The 19,800-nt window shown below is 42.8% G+C and overlaps 1 pseudogene; it reads right to left on the bottom strand.

Annotated features, from left to right (window-relative positions):
* Nucleotides 1-18,801, bottom strand: part of LOC147980092 (uncharacterized) — a 31,186-nt pseudogene extending 12,385 nt beyond the window's left edge.
* Nucleotides 18,802-19,800: the final 999 nt, after the last annotated feature.

The following is a 19,800-nucleotide window of genomic DNA, read 5'->3' as shown; positions in this document are numbered from 1 at the left end:
TGAACATTAAATTTGAAAAACTAGCAAAAAAAATAAAAAAACTGAAATTTTGTCGGCTCGAAGATACTCAAGGGCGCAAGGTGCGTACAAATTTTCAAGCTATTTGGACATTCCAGGAACTGGTGGGAAAGGGAAAAATGTAAATCTATATGCTATGAACAGTAAATTACAAAAAAAATAGCAAGAAAAATTAAAAAAGTATGAATTTTTCTGGCATCAAAGAGGCTTGGGTGCGCAAGGCGCTTGCAATTTTTTTTGATCAAATGACATGCGAGGTGCTCTAGCAAAAAAAAAACAAAATAATGCATTTTTTAGAGTTTTTTTCTGCGCCAAATATAGTTTTTTTCTCCACGAGCTCCTACAGTGTCGAAACACAACAAAAATTTGCACGCACCTTGCGCACCCCAGCCTCTTTGATGCCAAAAATTTTCATATTTTTTTGAATTTTCTTACTATTTTTTTTGAATTTACTTTTTACAGCGTACATTTTAAAGTTTTTCCTTTGACACGAGCTCCTGGAATGTCCAAACTATGCCAAAATTTGTACGCACCTTGCTCCCTTGAGTATCTTCGATCCCACAAAATTTCAGATTTTTTTGATTTTTTTTGCTATTTTTTTCGAATTTACTGTTCACCATGTTACTGTTCATCGGACGGTCAAACCCCTTTGACCGGACGGTAACGGCAGAAAAGGGCATTTCTGTAAGGTGACTTAACAGAAGAGGGGTATTTTTGAGCATACCTGAAAATTAGGGGCAAATGCCAGGTGGTGGCTCAAGTTAGGGGGATAAATGGAATTGTCCCTAGAACTTATTGGAGACTTCATATCTCTCAATCCGGGAATTTGCTTGAAATATTAATTTCAACTCCTGGAACATCTCATATGCTCCATGACGTTCAAAACGTCGTTGAGGTCCCGGTTCAAAGCCGTAAAACATGGCACATTGAACTATCGAGTAGTCATCAGCTTTGCTCTGCCAGACGTTCTTAACGTCGTCAGTTGCATCAGCAGCAGGCCTGGCACTCAGCGGTGCTTCCAGGACGTAATTCTTTTGTGCAGCAATGAGGATAATCCTCAAGTTACGGACCCAGTCCGTGTAATTGCTACCATCATCTTTCAACTTTGCTTTCTCAAGGAACGCATTAAAATTCAACGGAACAACAGCACGGGCCATCTATCTACAATCAAACATAGACAAGCAAGATACTATCAGGTACTGAGTTCAAGATAAATTTAAGTTCAATTAATCATATTACTTAAGAACTCCCGCTTAGAAAGACATCCCTCTAATCTTCTAAGTGATCATGTGATCCAAATCAACTAAACCATAACCGATCATCACGTGAAATGGAGTAGTTTTCAATGGTGAACATCACTATGTTGATCATATCTACTATATGATTCACGCTCGACCTTTCGGTCTCAGTGTTCCGAGGCCATATCTGCATATGCTAGGGTCGTCAAGTTTAACCTGAGTATTCTGCGTGTGCAAGACTGGCTTGCACCCGTTGTAGATGGACATAGAGCTTATCACATCCGATCATCACGTGGTGTCTGGGCACGACGAACTTTGGCAACGGTGCATACTCAGGGAGAACACTTTTTATCTTGAAATTTAGTGAGAGAACATCTTATAATTCTACCGTCAATCAAAGCAAGATAAGATGCATAAAAGATAAACATCACATGCAATCAATATAAGTGATATGATATGGCCATCATCATCTTGTGCTTGTGATCTCCATCTCCGAAGCACCGTCATGATCACCATCATCACCGGCGCGACACCTTGATCTCCATCGTAGCATCGTTGTCGTCTCGCCAATCTTATGCTTCCACGACTATCGCTACCGCTTAGTGATAAAGTAAAGCATTACAGGGCGATTGCATTGCATACAATAAAGCGACAACCATATGGCTCCTGCCAGTTGCCTATAACTCGGCTACAAAACATGATCATCTCATACAATAAAATTTAGCATCATGTCTTGACCATATCACATCACAACATGCCCTGCAAAAACAAGTTAGACGTCCTTTACTTTGTTGTTGCAAGTTTTACGTGGCTGCTACGGCTTAGCAAGAACCGTTCTTAACTACGCATCAAAACCACAATGATAGTTTGTCAAGTTGGTGTTGTTTTAACCTTCGCAAGGACCGGGCGTAGCCACACTCGGTTCAACTAAGTTGGAGAAACTGACACCCGCCAGCCACCTGTGTGCAAAGCACGTCGGTAGAACCAGTCTCGCTTAAGCGTACGCATAATGTCGGTCCGGGCCGCTTCATCCAACAATACCGCTGAACCAAAGTATGACATGCTGGTAATCAGTATGACTTATATCGCCCACAACTCACTTGTGTTCTACTCGTGCATATGACATCTACGCATAAAACCAGGCTCTGATGCCACTGTTGGGGAACGTAGTAATTTCAAAAAAATCCTACGCACACGCAAGATCATGGTGATGCATAGCAATGAGAGGGGAGAGTGTTGTTTACGTACCCTCGTAGACTGAAAGCGGAAGCGTTAGCACAACGCGGTAGATGTAGTCGTACATCTTCACGATCCGACCGATCAAGTATCAAACGTACGACACCTCTGAGTTCAGCACACGTTCAGCCTGATACGTCCCTCGAACTCCGATCCAGCCGAGTGTTGAGGGAGAGTTTTGTCAGCACGATGGTGTGGTGACGATGTTGATGTTCTACCGACGCAGGGCTTCGCCTAAGCACCGCTACAGTAATATCGAGGTGGACTATGGTGGAGGGGGGGCACCGCACACGGCTAAAGGATCAAACGATCAATTGTTGTGTCTATAGGGTGCCCCCTGCCCCCGTATATAAAGGAGCAAGGGGGGTGCGGCTGGCCAGGGAGAGGGCGCGCCAGGAGGAGTCCTACTCCCACTGGGAGTAGGACCCCCCCCCCCTTTCCTAGTTGGAATAGGATTCGGGAGAAGGAAAGAGAGAGGGGAAGAAGGAAAGAGGGGGTCGGCCCCCTTGCCCTAAACCAATTCATTTTGGGCCTTGGGGGGCGCGCCCCACACTCCCCTTGCTTTCCTCTATTTCCACTAAGGCCCATATAGGCCCATTAAGCTCCCGGGGGGTTCCGGTAACCTCCCGGTACTCCGGTAAAATCCCGATTTCACCCGAAACACTTCCGACATCCAAACATAGGCTTCCAATATATCAATCTTCATGTCTCGACCATTTCGAGACTCCTCTTCATGTCCTTGATCACATCCAGGACTCCGAACAACCTTCGGTACATCAAAACATATAAACTCATAATATAACCGTCATCGTAACGTTAAGCGTGCGGACCCTATGGGTTTGAGAACTATGTAGACATGACCGAGACACGTCTCCGGTCAATAACCAATGGTGGAACCTGGATGCTCATATTGGCTCCCACATATTCTATGAAGATCTTTATCGGTCAAACCGCACAACAACATACGTTGTTCCCTTTGTCATCGGTATGTTACTTGCCCAAGATTCGATCGTCGGTATCTCAATACCTAGTTCAATCTCGTTACCGGCAAGTCTCTTTACTCGTTCCATAATACACTATCCCGCAACTAACTCATTAGTTGCAATGCTTGGAAGGCTTAAGTGATGTGCATTATCGAGAGGGCCCAAAGATACCTCTTCGACAATCGGAGTGACAAATCCTAATCTCGAAATACGCCAACCCAACAAGTACCTTCGGAGACACCTGTAGAGCACCTTTATAATCACCCAGTTACATTGTGATGTTTGGTAGCACACAAAGTGTTCCTCTGGTAAACGGGAGTTGCATAATCTCATAGTTATAGGAACATGTATAAGTCATGAAGAAAGCAATAGCAACATACTAAACGATCGAGTGCTAAGCTAACGGAATGGGTCATGTCAATCACATCATTCTCCTAATGATGTGACCCCATTAATCAAATGACAACTCATGTCTATGGTCAGGAAACATAACCATCTTTGATCAACGGGCTAGTCAAGTAGAGGCATACTAGTGACAATCTGTTTGTCTATGTATTCACACATGTATTATGTTTCCAGTTAATACAATTCTAGCATGAATAATAAACATTTATCATGATATAAGGAAATAAATAATAACTTTATTATTGCTTCTAGGGCATATTTCCTTCAGAGTATTCAACCCAAATTTATTGATTCGACACAAGCGGAGCCAAAGAGTATTGTCAAGTATTAGCAGCTGAGTTGTCAATTCAACCACACCTGGAAACTTAATATCTGCAACAAAGTGTTTAGTAGAAAAGTAATATGATAGTAGTGATAACGGTAACAAAAGGTAACAGTAGTAAAAGTAATGTTTTTGGTATTTTGTAGTGATAATAGCAATAGCAACGGAAAAGTAAATAAGCGAAGAACAATATATGAAAAGCTCGTAGGCAATGGATCAGTGATGGAGAATTATGCCGGATGCGGTTCATCATGTAACACTCATAACCTAGGGTGACACAGAGCTAGCTCCAGTTCATTGATATAATGTAGGCATGTATTTCGAATATGGTCATACGTGCTTATGGAAACGAACTTGCATGACATCTTTTGTCCTACCCTCCCATGGCAGCGGGGTCCTTACGGAAACTAAGGGATATTAAGGCCTCCTTTTAATAGAGAACCGGAACAAAGCATTAACACATAGTGAATACATGAACTCCTCAAACTACGGTCATCACCGGTAAGTATCCGATTATTGTCACTTCGGGGTTAACGGACCATAACACATAATAGGTGACTATAGACTTGCAAGATAGGATCAAGAACACTCATATATTGATGAAAACATAATAGGTTCAGATCTGAAATCATGGCACTCGGGCCCTAGTGAAAAGCATTAAGCATAGCAAAGTCATAGCAACATCAATCTCAGAACATAGTGGATACTAGGGATATTAAGGCCTCCTTTTAATAGAGAACCGGAACAAAGCATTAACAGATAGTGAATACATGAACTCCTCAAACTACGGTCATCACCAGTAAGTATCCCGATTATTGTCACTTCGGGGTTAACGGATCATAACACATAATAGGTGACTATAGACTTGCAAGATAGGATCAAGAACACTTATATATTGATGAAAACATAATAGGTTCAGATCTGAAATCATGGCACTCGGACCCTAGTGACAAGCATTAAGCATAACAAAGTCATAACAACATCAATCTCAGAACATAGTGGACACTAGGGATCAAACCCTAACAAAACTAACTCGATTACATGATAGATCCCATCCAACCCATCACCATCCAGCAAGCCTACAATGGAATTACTCACGCACGGCGGTGAGCATCATGAAATTGGTGATGGAGGATGGTTGATGATGACGATGGCGATGGATTCCCCTCTCCGGAGCCCCGAACGGACTCCAGGTGAGCCCTCCTGAGAGGTTTTAGGGCTTGGCGGCGGCTCCGTATCGTAAAATGGGATGATTTCTTCTCTCTGATTTTTTTCTCCCCGAAACTCAATATATGGAGGTGGAGTTGGAGTCGGAGAGGCAACAGGGGGCTCATGAGGTAGGGGGCGCGCCCCCACCCTCGTGGAGAGACGGTGGGCCCCCTGGCCTTCATCTTTGGCAGGTATTTTTCTTATTTTCTGAAAAGTGGCTTCATGAAGTTTCAGGTCATTCCGAGAACGTTTGCTCCTGCACATAAATAACACCATGGTAATTCTGCTGAAAACAGCGTCTGTCCAGGTTAGTTCCATTCAAATCATGCAAGTTAGAGTCCAAAACAAGGGCAAAAGTGTTTGGAAAAGTAGATACGTTGGAGACGTATCAACTCCCCCAAGTTTAAACCTTTGCTTGTCCTCAAGCAATTCAGTTGATAAACTGAAAGTGATAAAGAAAAACTTTTACAAACTCTGTTTGCTCTTGTTGTTGTAAATATGTAAAGCCAGCATTCAAGTTTTCAGCAAAGATTATAACTAACCACATTCTCAATAACGCATAGGTCTCAAGTTTACTCATATCAATAGCATAATCAACTATCAAGCCATAATAATAAATCTCGGATGACAACACTTTCTCAAAACAATCATAATATGATATAACAAGGTGGTATCTCGCTAGCCTTTATGAGACCGCAAAACATAAATGCAGAGCACCTTTAGAGACCAAGGACTGACTAGACATTATAATTCATGGTAAAAGAGATCTAGTCAAGTCATACTCAATGTAAACTAACAGTAATGAATGCAAATGGCAGCGGTGCTCTCCGACTGGTGCTTTTTAATAAGAGGATGATGACTCAACATAAAAGTAAATAGATAGGCCCTTCGCAGAGGGAAGCAGGGATTTGTAGAGGTGCCAGAGCTCGGTTTTGAAATAGAGGTGAATAATATTTTAAGCGGTATACTTTCATTGTCAACATAACAACCAAGAGATGGCGATATCTTCCATGCTACACAGATTATAGGCGGTTCCCAAACAGAATGGTAAAGTTTATACTCCCACTTCCACCAACAAGCATCAATCCATGGCTTGCTCGAAACAACGAGTGCCTCCAACCAACAAGAGTCCCAGGGGGGTTTTGTTTGCAATTATTTTGATTTAGTTTGCATAAAGCATGGGACTGGAAATCCCGGTGACCAGCCATTTATCTCGTGAGTGAGGAGCGGAGTCCACTCCTCTTGAGAATAACCTGCCTAACATGGAAGATACAGATAGCCCTAGTTGATAAATGAGCTATTCGAGTATACAAAATAGGATATTTATTTGAAGGTTTAGAGTTTGGCACATACAAATTTACTTGGAACGGCAGGTAGATACCGTATATAGGTAGGTATAGTGGACTCATGTGGAATAACTTTGGGGTTTAAGGAGTTTGGATGCACAAGTAGTATTCCCGCTTAGTACAGGTGAAGGCTAGCAGAAGACTGGGAAGCGACCAGCTAGAGAGCGACAACAGTCATGACCATGCATTAAAATTAATCAACACCGAATGCAAGCATGAGTAGGATATAATCCACCATGAACATAAATATCGTGAAGGCTATGTTGATTTTGTTTCAACTACATGCGTGAACATGTGCCAAGTCAAGTCAGTTAAATCATTCAGAGGAGGATACCACCCTATCATACCACATCATAACCATTTTAATACCATGTTGGCACACAAGGTAAACCATTATAACTCATAGCTAATCAAGCATGGCACAAGAAACTATGATCTCTAATTGTCATTGCAAACATGTTTATTCATAATAGGCTGAATCAGGAACGATGAACTAATCATATTTACAAAAACAAAAGAGGTCGAGTTCATACCAGCTTTTCTCATCTCAGCCAGTCCATCATATAACATCATAATTGCCTTTCACTTGCATGACCGAACGATGTGAATAATAATAATACTGCATGTGCATTGGACTAAGCTGGAATCTGCAGGCATTCAATAAACAGGAGAAGACAAGGCAATATGGGCTTTTTTTGTCAGATCAACAATAATGCATATAAGAGCCACTTCAACAATTTAATTATGGTCTTCTCCTATCGACCCCCAAAGAAAATAAAAGAAATAAAACTATATGCACGGGAAAGCTCCCAACAAGCAAAAGAAGAACAGGAAATTTTTTTGGGTTTTCTTTTTAATTACTACTACAAGCATGGAAAGTAAACTAATTAAAAGCTACAACTAATTTTTTGGTTTTTTTCTTAAGGTTTATTAAACACACAAGAAGAAAGCATAAAAAGGAAAATAAACTAGCATGGATGATACAATGAAAAAGCATGAGCACCGACATCTAGCAATGAGTGTGTGAGCATAAATGTAATGTCGGTGGGAAATACGTACTCCCCCAAGCTTAGGCTTTTGGCCTAAGTTGGTCTATGGCCACGGCTGGCCTGGCGGATATCCATAATAATAGTTGGGGTCGTATTGCAATGCAAAAGAGGAAGACTCCAATTGCCACTGGCTGACAATCATCTCCGGACCCCCCTGGTAATTAGACTGTCATGAAGGATCAACTTGTGGTTCCGGCTCTGGCTCCGCAGCTGGTGCAAGGTTCCGGTAGGCGTGAATAGCCTTCAACGGAACAAGGTACGTGCCTACAGACAAATCAAACAAAGAAGGAGCAGGCAGGGTAATAGTCTCAGGATGGTGTTTATTAAAGAACAATTGATATTTAAGTTCTCCTTCCCTATTCTTAACAATAAAATCATGTGCCACCATACTAAAAATCTAGATAAACACGAGGCAGCACTTTTTCTTCCTTCTCAAAATGCCTAATAGGTATGTTAAAATGTGCAGCTAGGCATGAGGCATAGATGCCTCCAAAGATGGGGCCCTTGGTACGGTTCAGACTTAACCGTTTGGCAATAATGCCGCCCATACTAAAAGTGTTATCACCGTATAAACCTTGGAGCAAAATAATAATATCAGGGATACAAAGGTTTCCACAGTTTCCGCGACCAATTAAGCAACGACTAGCAAATAATGCAAAGTAACGTAAAATAGGAAAATGTATGCTAGTGATTCGTGCATCAGAAACCTTCCTTGTTTCCCCTACAGTGATAGTATCAATAAAACCCTCCACATCATCGCGATGTGGTTCTTCTGTCTTGCCCTCAAAAGGGACTAGACAAATCCGACAAAAATCATAAAGTGGCATCTCCTTATGCTCATCATATAAATGAAACTCCACCGTAGGTGGTGAATTCCTAGAATGAAAATGAAAGTTTTGCACAAAGGTATTTGTGAGTAAGAGATACTGATCGCATTGGTCGTGGAGGAAAGCGGTGAGGCCTGCATTATGAGCCAATTCATGAAAATCTTCATAAATCCCGGCGGCTCTCAAGAAATCCTCGGAAGGCCATTCACACGCCCGAACCTCCGTGGTGCGAGGCAAATTATACTTAGGCTTTGGTGCCTTTTCCTTCGAGCTTTGGCTCGATGAGCCCCTCAAAAGTCTCCTCATCATTTTCTGAAAAATTCTGAAATTTTTAGTAACTTCAAAATAAAAGTAAACCAAACTCAATAATATTGATAGCAACTACTCCTACAAGTGCCTAGGGCCTATATCATGCATCAAAACTACTTTTGACCATATAAATTTGACATGCAAGCTCAAGAACAGGGTCACCTAAGCAACACAAATTTGCAATGAATAAAGCACTAGAACAAAAACTAATTGGACCAATGGAGGAGTCACATACCAAGGAACAATATCCCCAAGCAGTTTTGTGAGAGGTGCTTTGAGCAAGGAGATCGAAAATGGCAGCAAAACGAGCTTGGACTCGGGTTTGAGCTGGTTATTCGTGTTTGGGGGAGGAAGATGAAGTGTATGGGTGAACGAAAAAGTGGAGGAGGGCCACCGTGGGCCCACGAGGTAGGGGGCACGCCCAGGGGGTAGGGCGCGCCCTCAACCCTCGTGGGCAGGTGGTTGACCCCCCCTGATGTGTTCTCAGTGCCAAATATTCTCAAATATTCTGGAAAAAATCATATTTAAATTTCAGGGCATTTGGAGAACTTCTATTTTCGAGGTTTTTTATATTGCATGGATAATCAGATAACAGATAGAAAAATATTTATTTTTATTTTATTTAATATAAGTAACAAAAAGTAAAAGTGGGCTACAGAAGGTTGTGCCTTCTAGTTTCATCCATCTCATGATCATCAAAAGGAATCCACTAACAAGGTTGATCAAGTCTTGTTAACGAACTCATTCCGAATAACATGGAACTGGAGAAATTTCGAATAACCCTATGTTACCTCAACGGGGATATGCACATCCCCAATAATAATAATATCATATTTCTTCTTGACAGTAGGAAGAGGGAATTCAAAACCTCCAAATATAATCGATGGAACTTTTCCAATAGAGTTGATACTATGAACTTGAGGTTGTTTCCTCGGAAAGTGTACTGTATGCTCATTACCATTAACATGAAAAGTGACATTGCCTTTAGTGCAATCAATAACAGCCCCTGCAGTATTCAAAAAGGGTCTTCCAAGAATAATAGACATACTATCGTCCTCGGGAATATCAAGAATAACAAACTCTGTTAAAATAGTAATGTTTGCAACTACAACAGGCACATCCTCACAAATACCGACAGGTATAACAGTTGATTTATCAGCCATTTGCAAAGATATTTCAGTAGGTGTCAACTTATTAAAATCAAGTCTACGACATAAAGAGAGAGGCATATCACTAACACCAGCTCCAAGATCACATAAAGCAGTTTTAACATAGTTTCTTTTAATGGAGCATGGTATAGTGGGTACTCCTGGATCTCCAAGTTTCTTTGGTATTCCACCCTTAAAAGTATAATTAGCAAGCATGGTGGAAATTTCAGCTTCCGGTATCTTTCTTTTATTTGTAATAATATCTTTCATGTACTTAGCATAAGGATTAGTTTTGAGCATATCAGTTAATGCGCATACGCAAAAAGATAGGTCTAATCATTTCAGCAAAGCGCTCAAAATCCTCATCATCCTTTTTCTTGGATGGTTTGGGTGGAAATGGCATGGGTTTCTGAACCCATGGTTCTCTTTCTTTACCATGTTTCCTAGCAACAAAGTATTTCTTATCATAATGTTGATTCTTTGATTGTGGGTTATCAAGATCAACAGCAGGTTCAATTTCTATGTCATTATCATTACTAGGTTGAGCATCATCATGAACATTATTATTAACATTACCACTAGTTTCAGGTTCATTACCAGATTGAGTTTCAGCATCAGAAATAGAAATATCATTTGGATTCTCAGGTGTTTCAACAATAGGATCACTAGAAGCATGCAAAGTCCTATCATTTTTCCTTTTCTTCTTTTTAGAAGAACTAGGTACATCTATATTATTTCTCTGAGAATCTTGCTCAATTCTCTTAGGGTGGCCTTCAAGATACAAAGGTTCCTGAGTCATTCTACCAGTTCTAGTAGCCACTCTAACAGCATTATCATTATATTTACTATTCAATTCATTGAGCAAATCATTTTGAGCTTTAAGTACTTGTTCTACTTGAGTGGTAACCATAGAAGCATGTTTACTAATAAGTTTAAGTTCACCTTTAACATTAGCCATATAATCACCCAAGTGTTCAAGCATATTTGAATTGTATTTCAATAGTCTACCAAAATAAGCATTAAAATCTTCTTGCTTAGCCATAAATTTATCAAACTCATCTAAGCATGGGCTAGCAAATTTAGTAATTGGGATTACAGCTTTATCATATCTATAGAGAGAATTTACCTTTACTACCTGTGTCGGGTTATCAAGACCATGATTTTCTTCAATAGGTACAGGATTAAGATTATATGTTTCTTCAACAGGCGGTAAATTAAGACCATGTATTTCTTCAATAGGAGGTAAATTCTTAAAATCTTCAGCTTTAATACCCTTTTCTTTCATAGATTTCTTTGCCTCTTGCATATCTTCAGGACTGAGAAATAGAATACCCCTCTTCTTTGGAGTTGGTTTAGGAATAGGCTCACGAATTGGCTCTGGAGGTGTCCAATTATTTTCATTCGTCAACATATTATTCAATAGAATTTCAGCTTCATCCGGTGTTCTTTCCCTGAAAACAGAACCAGCACAACTATCCAGGTAATCTCTGGAGGCATCGGTTAGTCCATTATAAAAGATATCAAGTATTTCATTTTTCTTAAGAGGATGATCAGGCAAAGCATTAAGTAATTGGAGAAGCCTCCCCCAAGCTTGTGGGAGACTCTCTTCTTCAATTTGCACAAAATTATATATATCCCTTAAAGCAGCTTGTTTCTTATGAGCAGGGAAATATTTAGCAGAGAAGTAATAAATCATATCCTGGGGACTACGCACACAACAGGATCAAGAGAATTAAACTATATCTTAGCATCACCCTTTAATGAGAACGAAAAAAATTTAAGGATGTAAAAGTAGCGAGTTCTCTCATCTTTAGTGAACAGGGTGGCTATATCATTTAATTTAGTAAGATGTGCCACAACAGTTTCAGATTCATAACCATGAAAAGGATCAGACTCAACCAAAGTAATTATATCAGGATCAAGAGAGAATTCATAAAATCCTTATCAGTAACAAAGATAGGTGAAGTAGCAAAAGCAGGGTCAGGTTTCATTCTAGCATTTAAAGATTGCTTAGTCCATTTAGCTAATAATCTTTTGAGTTCAGTTCTATTTTGGCATGCTAAAATAGCTAAAGAAGCTTCTTCATCAAAGACATAACCCTTAGGAATAACAAGTGATTCTTCATCATCACTTTCATCAGTATCATCAGATTCAATATTTTCAATCTCTCTAGCCCTAGCAAGTTGTTCATCAAGAAAGTCACTAAGTGTCATAGTAGTATCAGGCATAGAGGTAGTTTCATCATAAGTATCATGCATAGCAGAAGTGACATCATCAATAACATGCGACATATCAGAACGAATAGCAGAAGTAGGTCTAGGTGTCGCAAACTTACTCATAACGGAAGGTGAATCAAGTGCAGAGCTAGATGGCAGTTCCTTACCTCCCCTCGTAGTTGAGGGTTAGATCTTGGTTTTGGATCTCTCAAGTTCTTCATAATGATAAGCAAATATATATCCCAAGTGACTCAAAGAATAGAGCTATGCTCCCCGGCAACGGCGCCAGAAAATAGTCTTGATAACCCGCAAGTATAGGGGATCGCAACAGTTTTTGAGGGTAGAGTATTCAACCCAAATTTATTGATTCAACACAAGGGGAGCCAAAGAATATTCTCAAGTATTAGCAGCTGAGTTGTCAATTCAACCACACCTGGAAACTTAATATCTGCAGCAAAGTGTTTAGTAGCAAAGTAATATGATAGTAGTGATAACGTTAACAAAAGGTAACAGTAGTAAAAGTAATGTTTTTGGTATTTTGTAGTGATGATAGCAATAGCAACGGAAAAGTAAATAAGCGAAGAACAATATATGAAAAGCTCATAGGCAATGGATCAGTGATGGAGAATTATGCCGGATGCGGTTCATCATGTAACAGTCATAACCTAGGGTGACACAGAACTAGCTCCAGTTCATTGATATAATGTAGGCATGTACTCCGAATATAGTCATACGTGCTTATGGAAAAGAACTTGCATGACATCTTTTGCCCTACCCTCCCGTGGCAGCGGGGTCCTTATGAAAACTAAGGGATATTAAGGCCTCCTTTTAATAGAGAACCGGAACAAAGCATTAACAGATAGTGAATACATGAACTCCTCAAACTACGGTCATCACCAGTAAGTATCCCGATTATTGTCACTTCGGGGTTAACGGATCATAACACATAATAGGTGAATATAGACTTGCAAGATAGGATCAAGAACACTTATATATTGATGAAAACATAATAGGTTCAGATCTGAAATCATGGCACTCGGACCCTAGTGACAATCATTAAGCATAACAAAGTCATAACAACATCAATCTCAGAACATAGTGGACACTAGGGATCAAACCCTAACAAAACTAACTCGATTACATGATAGATCCCATCCAACCCATCACCGTCCAGCAAGCCTACGATGGAATTCCTCACGCACGGCGGTGAGCATCTTGAAATTGGTGATGGAGGATGGTTGATGATGACGATGGCGACGGATTCCCCTCTCCGGAGCCCCGAACGGACTCCAGATCAGCCCTCTCGAGAGGTTTTAGGGCTTGGCGGCGGCTCCGTATCGTAAAACGCGATGATTTCTTCTCTCTGATTTTTTTTCTCCCTGAAACTCAATATATGGAGGTGGAGTTGGAGTCAGAGAGGCAACAGGGGGCCCATGAGGTAGGGGCGTGCCCCCACCCTCGTGGAGAGATGGTGGGCCCTTGGCCTTCATCTTTGACAGGTATTTTTCTTATTTTCTGAGAAGTGGCTCCGTGAAGTTTCAGGTCATTCCGAGAACGTTTGCTCCTACACATAAATAACACCATGCCAATTCTGCTGAAAACATCGTCTGTCCGGGTTAGTTCCATTCAAATCATGCAAGTTAGAGTCCAAAACAAGGGCAAAAGTGTTTGGAAAAGTAGATACGTTGGAGACGTATCAGCATCTCCCACCGTGTGTCGTGTCCACATACGTCTCAGCAGAATGGTATTGCCTAGCACAAACACCGTCACTTGGTCGAGAACAGCCTCACCTTACTGGCGCATTCGTCTCTCCCACTCCAGTTTTGGGATGAGGCCTTTCTTACGGCATGTTATCTCGTCAACTGTATGCCCACTCCGGTTCTAAACAAGGACACGCCCCTGTTCCGTCTATTTCATGTTCAGCCCGATTATTCCTCTCTTAGGATTTTTGGGTGTGCTTGTTGGTCAAGTCTCCGCAAGTATAATGCTCACAAGCTGGAGTTCCGCTCCAAGATGTGTGTTTTCCTTGGTTACAGTCCTCTGCATAAGCGCTATAAGTGTATTGATCGCACCTCGGGTAGGATCTATATTTCTCGTGATGTTGTTTTTGACGAGTCAGTTTTCTCTTACTCCAGCCCGGGTGTCTCGGTTGATATTGCTTCTATTGAGCATGCCCTCACTTTTCCATCCAATGAACCGGTTTCGGATGTCCATGTGCGGAAATACGACCTGTCATATTTGTCACCTGACTTGTTTTCTGCAGATGCTTGATACGTCTCCAATGTATATATAATTTATGAAGTATCCATGCTATTATATTATCTGTTTTGGATGTTTATAGGCTTTATTAAACACTTTTATATTATTTTTGGGACTAACCTATTAACCCAGAGCCCAGTGCTAGTTTCTGTTTTTTCCTTGTTTTAGAGTATCGCAGAAAAGGAAAATCAAACATAGTCCAATAGACCTGAAACTTCACGGAACTTATTTTTGGACCAGAAGAAGCCCACGGAGTATCGGAGATGGACCAGGAGAGTCCCGGGCTGCCCACGAGGGTGGGGGCGTGCCCACCCCCTGTGCGCGCCCCCCTGCCTCGTGGACAGCCCGGAGGTCCACCGACGTACTTCTTCCTCCCATATATACCCATATACCCTAAAAACTTCGGGGAGCAGAATAGACCGGGAGTTCCGCCGCCAGAAGCCTCCGTAGCCACCGAAAGCCAATCTAGACCCGTTCCGGCACCATGCCGGAGGGAGAATCCCTCTCCGGAGGCCATCTTCATCATCCCGATGCTCTCCATGACGAGGAGGGAGTATTTCTCCCTCGGGGATGAGGGTATGTACCAGTAGCTATGTGTTTGATCTCTCTCTCTCTCTCTCTCTCTCGTGTTCTTGAGGTGGTACGATCTTGATGTATTGCGAGCTTTGCTATTATAGTTGGATCTTATGATGTTTTCCCCTCTACTCTCTTGTAATGAATTGAGTTTTCCCTTTGAAGTTATCCTATCGGATTGAGTCTTTAAGGATTTGAGAACACTTGATGTATGTCTTGCGTGGGATACCTGTGGTGACAATGGGGTATTCTATTGATCCACTTGATGTATGTTTTGGTGATCAACTTGCGGGTTCCGCCCATGAACCTATGCATAGGGGTTGGCACACCTTTTCGTCTTGACTCTCCGGTAAAAACTTTGGGGCACTCTTTGAGGTTCTATGTGTTGGTTGAATAGATGAATCTGAGATTGTGTGATGCATATCGTATAATCATACCCACGGATACTTGAGGTGGCATTGGAGTATCTAGGTGACATTAGGGTTTTGGTTGATTTGTATCTTAAGGTGTTATTCTAGTGCAAACTCTAGGGCTGTTTGTGACACTTATAGGAATAGCCCAACGGATTGATTGGAAAGAATAACTTTGAGGTGGTTTCGTACCCTACCATAATCTCTTCGTTTGTTCTCCGCTATTAGTGACTTTGGAGTGACTCTTTGTTGCATGTTGAGGGATAGTTATGTGATCCAATTATGTTATTATTGTTGAGAGAACTTGCACTAGTGAAAGTATGAACCTAGGCCTTGTTTCCTATCATTGCAATACCGTTTACGCTCACTTTTATCATTAGTTACCTTGCTGTTTTTATATTTTCAGATTACAAAAACCTTTATCCATCATCCATATTGCACTTGTATCACCATCTCTTCGCCGAACTAGTGCACCTATAGAATTTACCATTGTATTGGGTGTGTTGGGGACACAAGAGACTCTTTGTTATTTGGTTGTAGAGTTGTTTGAGAGAGACCATATTCATCCTACACCTCCCACGGAGTGATAAACCTTAGGTCATCCACTTGAGGGAAATTTGCTACTGTCCTACAAACCTCTGCACTTGGAGGCCCAACAACGTCTACAAGAAGAAGGTTGTGTAGTAGACATCAATGCTGCTCTAATTTCTTTCCAGGAAACCGTCGCCGCACCTGCAACCGCCGGCGTGATCGACGTGCATGGCCCTGACGTGCATGCCCCATCTCCCGATGCTGCCACATCGGCCTCGCCTGCTGGCGCGTCTGCGGCCCCATCGGCCTCGCCCGCTGACACGACCACGGGCCCGACTGGGTCGCCCGCTACGTCCCCCGTCTCGCCTAGGTCGGCCCAGCCCGCCTCGCCTGAGTCGGGCATCGTCGAGTCGCCATCCCCGCCTGGCTCCCCCTTGTCGCCTGTTCCGGCCCAACCCGCCGCGTCTCCCCGACCCGTGTCGCATGTTGCTGAAAATGGTTCAGCCGCGACACGATTGGTCGGGTCTCCATCGTCGCCGCCACCATCTACCGATGATGCAGCTCCTGGGCACACTATGGTCACTCGTCACTGCGATCATACACATAAGGCCAAGACATACACGGATGGCACGGTGCGGTAGGACACTCGCCGGCGTGCATTCTTTGCCGCACCCACTTCTCATCGTGATGCTCTTGGTGAACCGGCTTGGCGTGCCACCATGTCTGCTGAATTTGCTGCCCTTTGTCACACGAACACATGGGTGTTGGTGCCTAGGCCTCCTGGTGTTAATGTTGTGAGCTGCAAGTGGATCTTTAAGACCAAGCATCGTCCGGATGGTTCTGTTGACAAGCACAAAGCTCGCCTTGTTGCTCGTGGTTTTACTCAACAACAAGGGATCGACTATGGAGATACTTTCAGCCCCGTGGTGAAGCCTGCCACGGTTTGTCTGGTCCTCTCTCTCGCTGTCTCTTGCGGGTGGAGTCTTCGACAGATTGATGTGAGTAATGCTTTTCTCCACGGTTTTCTGGCCGAAGATGTCTACATGCAGCAGCCCCCTGGTTTTGAGGATGCTCATTATCCCTCTCATGTATGCAAACTCCAGAGGTCCATCTACGGGCTCAAACAGTCGCCGCGTGCCTGGTATGCTTGGTTGAGTCAGCGGCTCTCATAGTTTGGTTTTGTTCCCTCCAAGGCAGATGCGTCCCTATTCATATTTTCCCACGGTGTTATTCAGATATATATGCTGGTGTATGTTGATGATATTGTGATTGCTGGTTCTACACCTACTGTGGTGGATCGCCTTGTGCAGTCCTTGTCTGCGAGTTTTCCCATCAAAGACTTCGGCAGGTTGGAGTACTTCCTTGGTTTGGAAGCGTCCTTTCATTCAGGGGGCATGACATTGACGCAGAAGAAGTATGCACTTGATCTCCTTCATTGCGTCAACATGGAGAACTGCAAGTCCACTTTCACTCCACTTGCTACATCCGAGAGTCTTCCGCGTCACAGTGGTGCATTCCTGAGTACTGACGACTCTTTCAGGTATCGCAGTGTAGTTGGAGCACTTCAGTATCCGACGCTCACTTGTCCAGATATCTCCTTTGCCGTGAACAATGTGTGCCAGTTCCTGTCTCAGCCTACGGAGGTTCATTGGGAAGCAGTTAAGCGTATTATGAGGTATGTCAAAGTTACGCTAGACACGGGACTACGGATTCGTAAGTCCAGATTTACTGGAGTCGGTATATTCACCGATGCAGACTGGGCAGGCTATGTTGATGACAGGCGTTCTACTGGTGGCTTTGCTATATTTGTTGGACCCAATCTTATATCTTGGAGTTCCAAGAAGCAGCCTACGGTCTCGAGGTCTAGCACCGAGGTAGAGTATAAGGCATTGGCCAATGGCGCGGCTGAAGCCATTTGGATAGACACAGTTCTCACAGAACTTGGAGTCGCACGGCAGCGCACACCCATATTGTGGTGTGATAACTTAGGGGCAACTTACCTGATGGCGAATCCAGTGTTTCATGCTCGGACCAAACACATTGAGATTGATTTCCATTTTGTGAGGGAACGAGTAGCTGTTGGTAAACTGGAAGTCAGGTTTATCTCAACTGATGATCAGCTAGCGGATGTATTTACTAAACCCGCTACTCGACAGATGCTAGACCATTTTAGAACCAATCTGAATCTTGTATGTAGTTCAGATTGAGGGGGCATGTAAAATAGGGTCTAGCATATTGTACATGTACACGTATTTATATACGTATGTAATTGTATTATGATCATCTATATAAAGAGACGTGAGGCTGGATGTTAGCCACCCACGCAAAACCCTAAACCTACCTCTTCAACTGATGCACCCATTTTCGAGTTGCTGGATTGACCACCAGTTGATCCCAAAGCAGGAGGAGTCCATTGCAATGATCCATAATAATGCAGATAACCCTCAAATTTGGTGTCCAGGTAGTGGAGCCTGGCTGCGATCTTGCCATCTATCGATGGGCTCGCGAAGAATTTCGGGAGGGCCGGAAAGATCTCCTCCATGAAGAAGATCCCGGAGAGGGATAGCGGGAGGAGATCCGTCCACAGCAGGCGCCAGTCGTCGACGACGGCACACTAGCTTTTGCAGACACAGCGAGATGCGGCGAGGCTACGCGGCGCCAAGTGCCGGAGGACGCTAGCGAGGACGCCATCAGGTAGCAGCTGTGCCGCCACCAGGGCCATGGTCCATGGATGCCGATGAACTATTTTGTTTCGAAAACAGAGAGGGCGCTAGCTGATGGTGACGGATCGATCGAGGGGCTGGCTCTTGGTGGGATGTGTGTAGCCGAGGCGGGATTCGATTAGGATTTGCAATCGACTCTAGTTCCACGGTGTGCGACTGACTGACTGTGCCTGGCGTTAATCGTTAGAATATCCGCATGCATCTGGACCTTTAGTTTTTTAAGTAAAATGCACTTTGCGTCATTAAACTTGCTCTTTTAGGATCATTTTCAAAGAAAATTTGCTCTTTTAGGATTTAAAAACCTCATTTTTTATTGCAGGTAATACGTCTAACATTTAGAGTATATCATAAGGATCATAGTATAAGTCGTGTACACATTGACCACACAACTCTAAAAAACAACAGAACGCTAGCCTTTACACAAAGGGACCTTGACCAATAATGAAAACTACAATTAAGACCGAAGAAACCTATGAACTTGACACCAACATCCTTCACCTGCCTCTGGCGCCACCATAGCTGCCAGTAAAGAAATAAATAATATATCATCTCCTCATCCGAGCTCGACACAGCTCCATCTCTGATATGCAGCTTTGCAGACCTCCAATGTGACTCATTAAAGATGAAACCATTACCGTTGACCGAATTAGAGTGGGGCAACACCCCATACATGCCGCCGACCTCCAGATCTGGCCCCCGCACGACTAATACATCAGAGTAGGAAACCATACCTGCCATCCACGAGCCATGAACCCAACACACGATCCACCATCTTTCAGATGTCGTCGATGCAAACCACAATCTGCATCCGCTCCTGAACTACTGATGACCCACAAGTATGGGGGATCAATCGTAGTTCCTTCGTTAAGTGAGAGTGTCGAATCCAACGAGGAGCAGAAGGAAATGACAAGTGGTTTCAACAAGGTAATTTCTGCAAGCACTGAATTGTTGGTAACAAGTAGTTTGATAGCAAGATAATTTATAACGAGCAAGTAACG

This window comes from Triticum urartu, chromosome 3A (assembly GCF_056163025.1).
Source record: "Triticum urartu cultivar PI428250 chromosome 3A, HENAU_Tu73, whole genome shotgun sequence".
Lineage (NCBI taxonomy): Eukaryota > Viridiplantae > Streptophyta > Magnoliopsida > Poales > Poaceae > Triticum > Triticum urartu.
This window is presented reverse-complemented; position numbering and strand designations above follow the sequence as displayed.